At 39.8% G+C, this 6390-nt stretch overlaps 1 pseudogene; it reads left to right on the forward strand.

Annotated features, from left to right (window-relative positions):
• The first annotated feature begins 4585 nt into the window (after positions 1-4585).
• LOC121998024 lies at positions 4586-5746 on the forward strand (annotated as a pseudogene).
• The last annotated feature ends 644 nt before the right edge of the window (positions 5747-6390 follow it).

Here is a 6390-nt window from a genome sequence, read left to right on the forward strand (position 1 = left end):
GGTAAAAACCTAGGCGGTAACTCTAAGGATGTAAGATACAAGCCTAGAAACAAAAATGCTCATGAACTTAATGGAAAACCAAAAACTAAGGACTTAGTGATGGAAAATCAAGTCTTGAGGTCAAGACTTGATAAAATTGAAAAGACCCTAAAAAGGATGGAAAATATCCTATTAGGGCAAAATGAGCATAACCTAGGTTTAGGGGTACAAACGCCATCCAATGGCCATAGAGGTTTGGGATACAAACCAAAGGCTAAGAAGGATGTGCCCTCTTACCATAGAGTTCCATATAGTTATGGAACAAACCCTAGGTCTAGTGGTCAAGCCAAAAATACTAGGGAAGTCATCCCTAAGAGTATTTTTGCAATAAATGTGACTAAGACTTCTAAGAAGTCTAAGAAAGTCACAAACAAGGTCACAAGGGAGGTTATCCCTAGAGTTGACCTAGAAAATGTGACCAAGGCTTCTAAGAGGCCCAACAAGGTCACTAGGAAGGTATCTAGGGAAGTTATCCCTAGTGAGTACCTAGAGCATCCAAGGAGCATCAATAGGTGTTGGGTTCCTAGGAGCATCTTCTCTACCCCATAGATGGGTTAGAGAGTGTCAACTCCGATTAGAAGGGTAGTTAACCCAACTTTGAGGAAATTGACACTCAAGGAGTATTTTCAAGGTTTTTGTTAACCTTTGAAAATGAAATGGAATTATTGATTACTCATTGAAAGAGTAAAATGTGCCTAATGGTGGAAGAATTGATTTTAATCTTAAATGGCACATATTGGAAAATTCATAAGAACTATCAAGTTGGGTTTTTGGTATGTTCTTAGGCAATTTAAGGCAATCCGGGCCTTAAATTTAAAAGTGCTACTCTTGAGGAAAAATGGAATATGCCAATATTTGAGGACATGTTTATTTTAATTGGCATAAATTAATCAAGGGAATAAGAAATGCAAACTTAGGCTTTGGCATTTTTCTTGAAGCACTTTAGGGCAATCTAGGTTTAAGGTGTAAGTTTAGCTAAGACTTTAAGGATACTTAGATAGTTAATCTAGGTATATTTTATTTATCCTAAACCATGCCATGATTGTTTGCTCATAATATGCCATGACATCATATTTTATCTTATTTGGATTTTGCATTCATGACTTATCATGAAAAATACAAAAATACCATGTCATGCCATACATACATCATGTAGTTATAGAAATCTTTCTTTTGAAAGCTATTTTATTTTGATGTATGCCATAACATAATCATGCATTAAGTTTAATTCCTTGTAATTAAGGACGAATGGCATTTAACGACACTTATTGACAAGTGAAATCCTAGGTGGATGTCTAACATTTCTAAAATGCCTAAATAGATATGCATGATCCCTAGAATAGGGCAAAACCAAATTTTACATCTCACAAAGACCTCTAAGGTGACTTGTATGTGTTTTAGTGCATATTATATACAAGTGAGATGTTAGGATGATGAACAAAGCTCAAGATGTTGATTTAGTGCATTCCTTTGAGTTTTAAATTCATCAAAACACATAGTTATGTGTTTTCCCATCATTGGGAAAGCTAATGTACAAGTCATGTGCATTATGCCCAAGGAACATGATGGGATATTGGTTTTGAAAATGTTTTTAAAATGTTTTTGGAAAACCTTGGTGAATGCTATCTTTTGATAGTAATCACCATTGAATAGTTAGACACAAACTTGAAGAAAAACACTAAAGTTTTTGCAAGTTTTCAAGTTTGTGTCAATCTTTGAAAATATGATGTATTTTCATAGAAAGCTATTTTTCCATGATTAAGTATGCCCTAAATAATGTCTACACGAAATTTCATAATTTTTGGATTTTTGTAAAATTTTCTAGGGGTTTCTGAAGTTGACTGAAATGGAATTTCAGCAACTATCAGAGCTCCGATCGATCCATGGATCGATTGGAGTTCCATGAATCGATCCATGGATCGATTCAAACGGCAATTCCCGCGAGCAGAAGCTCGTTGGATCGATCAGCCGATCGATCCAGGGAGTCTGAATCGATCCGTGGATCGATTCAGAAAGGTTCAATCGATTGGAACCCAACTCCAATCGATCCAAGTTGCTGATTTTGGCTGGGAAGGCCTGATTTCAGCATCTTTGAACCTCTTTGAGTCTAGGTAACCATTTCAAACCCCTTAAATACATTTGTATACATACAAAGGGTGTTTTCATGTTGAAAACAAGGATGGATTGGTTAACGAAGACTAAGTAGAAGTTTAGGTTGAGGTTGTTTCGAATTTTGAATATTTGAACCTCAAAACTTCCAAATTTGGGTTTCCTAATATTTTAGGGATTCCAAATCATTGTTGGTGCAATGACAGAAGTTACCACCATGTCTTTAGGGGGAGGGACTCTTTAAAGACATGAAAGTTATTTTTCATGAACCTTGGAAGGTGGTTAACCTTCTGTTGTGAACTTGCTCAAGGTTGAGCATTTAAACTTGAAATGGGGAGAAATGGGGAGTGGATATCCTCATTATTTCAAGTGGACACTCATGTGGTAGATAATGCTCAAGGTTGGGTAGTTGTCTACATTGAGGGAGAAGTTAAGGATAAATGAAGGGTATGAGACCTTCATTATCGTGTTGATCACAACGAGTGATGTTGTGAACAACGATGAGCAACTCTTCAGAGGGAGAGTCTTCAACAAATGGATTTGTTGAAGTGTGCCCAGAATTGGAGCATAGGTTGATGTGTGTCCAACGATGGGTTGATGTGTGCCAATAGGGGGAGAATGTATGGTTAAGCTTAGTCCTTCATTACCTATGGGAAGGTAGGGGGAGAATGAAAGGACTCGTGAAAGGGAGTAGGTTAGGCTTTCAGTACCTAGAGGGAGTTTGCCCTCTTAGGGGGAGAATGAAGAGCTTAATTTATGCTTTCATTACCTAGTGGCATGAAGAAGGAGGCTATGGGATTAGCCTAACTTACATATGGGATTGTAAGTGTTATTGTGGTATTGTCAAACATCAAAAAGGGGGAGATTTTTGGTGCAATATCCCAGTCAAGGTTGACCTGTAACCAAGCCGAGTCTTGGTTTGGGTTTAGATGTTTGACAATAAGATATTGATTGAAGAAGAGTCAAGTAGGTCAAGGTTGTCGGATACTTGACTGGGAAGTAGCACATGGAAAATGAAAGTCCAGTTGCAGGGGAGAGTGAAGGGACTGATCAGTGTGAATGAAGAAGAGTCTAGTAGGTGAAGCTGGCTGGATGAAAATCCTGGTGAGTGAAGCCAGGTGAAAGTCCTAGTGAGTGAAGCTAGGCAGATGGAAATCCTGGTGAGTGAAGCCAGGTGAAAGTCCTAGTGAGTGAAGCTAGGCAGAGTGAAAACCCTAGTGAGTGAAGCTAGGTGAAAGTCCTAGTGAGTGAAGCTAGGCAGATGGAAAACCCTAGTGAGTGAAGCTAGGTGAAAGTCCTGGTGAGTGAAACCAGGCAAGGGAAAATCCAGATGGATCAAGGATGATCGGACATCTGGTGCTGGGAAGTCCAAGTAGGTCAAAGGATTGACTAGATACTTAGCATGAAAGAAAAGTCCAAGTAGGTCAAAGGGATTGACCGGATACTTGGCACAGAGAAAAGTCCAAGTGGGTCAAAGGGATTGACCGGACACTTGGTAAGGGAGTCCTAGCAGGTCAAGGGAGTGACTAGATGCTAGGCATGACATACCAACAGGTCAAGGTTGACCGAATGTTGGCTAGGGATGTTTGGGACTTGGTTTTGGACAAAAACCAAGTGCTGGATCGATCCGTGGATCGATCCAGGCTCTGGATCGATCAGTGGATCGATCCAAACTTGTCCCAGCGAACAGAGAGCTTCTGGATCGATCCATGGATCGATCCAGATGTCCCAATCGATCAGTGGATCGATTGGGACGCGACTGCTTCGCGCGATAAGCGCTGGATCGATCCGTGGATCGATCCAGGCGCGTTTCCAGAGCACAGAGGCGCTCTGGATCGATCCGTGGATCGATCCAAAGCCTCCCCGATCGATTGGGAACATTCGAATCGATCGGGATCCGACCGTTGGCGTCGTTTATAGCTGCAGGCGTTCGATGGCTGCAACAAGAACTTCTCCGATTCACTCCAGAGCTCTCGCCTACTCCTCCACAGCGCTCTCAAAGATCAGGTCGCCGGTTCTTGAAGGATCTTGGAAGCTTTCCAAGTCAAGAGGCGGATCAAAGGCAAGAAGAGAAGCTAGGGTTAGGGTTTTCTGTACTCATTGTAAGCTTTGCGCTTGTATTTTGTTTCTCTTTCCTTTCTTCTTGTACTGAGAGTCTTGTAGGGCTTCTCCGCCCTCGGTAGTTACCGAAAAGGAGTGTTTTCATAGTGGAGGGTGCGTGCGTGGTGTGGATCCTTGGACTAGTCACCTCTTGTGAGGTGGATACCAAGTAAACCAACCGTGTTAGCGTTGTTGCATTTGTTTCTGTATTTTCCGCTGCATATTCTTGAAGAAACAAGCAACGCCAAGCAACGCCGAGCACCGAGAGAACGCGACGAGCTATTCCCCCCCCCCCCCCCCCCCCCCCCTCTAGCTACTTTTGGTCCTAACAGTGTTCAGGTCTGGCAATTGCTCGGAGATTGGGCCAAAGTTGAGAATGGAGGACGAGCATATCTGCATTGATAATTTAGTCAGTCATCTTAGAGCTTCTGTCAATTTCCCATCTCCTGGTGCTTTTTATGGAGTGAGTTTCTGTTATCTATAGCTGGATTCATGCATTTGCAAGCTTCTTTTCAAGAAACAGTGTGCTCGTTGCCTACATGGTTAATGTCATTTATTGCTCCTTCCATCTTATACTTTGTATCGTTGTTTCAGTTAGAATTCTGTTGTCAGATACTGAGATAAAGCAGTTAGTATTTGCAGGTTTTGACGGACATGGAGGATCTAATGCAGCTTATTAAAGCTTTGTGAAAAATAATATCCTCAAGTACATAATTGACGACAAGGATTTCCCTGTCAATGTGGATAAGGCATTAAAGGTTGCATTTCTGAAAGCTGATCTTGCTTTCGCCAACTCCCCTTCACTGGATCGGCCATCTGGAACTACAGCACATGCTGCCCTAATTTTCGGAAGGTATTTCTGATCCACATTCTAATGATGTTTCACTATGAATTGTGTATAGTTTGTCTTCCTCAACAGGTTGTCGATATGCTATTACCCTCATATTTATGCCCATTGCAGGTCACTGCTAATTGCTAATGCAGGTCATTGTCGAGCTATTTTGCTTTCGAGAGACCATAAACCTAACTGCAAAACCAAACAACTTAGAATTGAAAAGCTAGGAGGCAGTGTTTTTGATGGCTATCTCAATGGCCAACTATCTGTAGCAAGGGCTCTTGGTGACTGGCACATGAAGGGCCCTAAAGGGTCTTCCAATCCGCTTATAGCTGAGAACTAGAGTTGCGGGAGACAATCTTAACAAAAGAAGACGAATTTTTTATAATGGGTTGCGATGGCCTTGCGGATGTTATGAGCAGCCAATGCGCGGTGACCATAACCCAGAAGGAACTTATGCAACACAATAATCCAGAGATATGTTCTCGAGAGTTGGTGCGAGAAGCATTGAAGCGCAACACCTGCGACAACTTGACTGTTGTGGTTGTTTGCTTTTCTTCAGATCCTCCCCCTAGCATCGAAATCCCAAGGACCCGAGTTCGTAGGAGTATTTCTTTAGAAGGGCTACACATACTGAAGGGAGCTTTGGACACTAACATTTGATGTTGATCTTCTAGTGTCGTAGACCTCCATAGAGTGGAGGCTCTCAACTTTTTTGGCATCCTCGATAAATTAAATTATGTTGGCTGCTGTATGAATTAAACGTTCGTTGAATATTTAATTTTGTCTACAAATTATTTCTGTTTCATGAACATCAAGATAGCCGACGGCAAGATTACACTACCAATAGATCAGGTGCCACTTGTTACAATACAAGCTCAAGACCAAAAATACTGAAGTGCGAAGTTCCTGCAATCCATAAAATATTCTATCAAAATATTCTTTATTAAACTAATTTTGATTAAATTTAAATAATTTTAATTAAGTTGAAAAAATATTTTAATATAATAGTACTTTATATACTTTCTCTAATATATTTTAAAATTTTAATTCAAAAGGACAAAAATTAAGGGAACTCCTCTCATTATCCCTTTTCTCAAAAGGATATATATATTTTTTAAAAAAATGCTAAAAAATATTTTTATTTTAATATTATTATAGCAATTATGACCTATAACATATAACAACTATAGAATGTATTAAAAATAAGGGAACTCAACTTAATCAAAATTATTATTATTTAAATATAATAGTATTTATATATAATACTTTTGATTAAGTTAGAATTGTGGCAAAATGTAAATATA

Source organism: Zingiber officinale, chromosome 6A, assembly GCF_018446385.1.
Source record: "Zingiber officinale cultivar Zhangliang chromosome 6A, Zo_v1.1, whole genome shotgun sequence".
Lineage (NCBI taxonomy): Eukaryota > Viridiplantae > Streptophyta > Magnoliopsida > Zingiberales > Zingiberaceae > Zingiber > Zingiber officinale.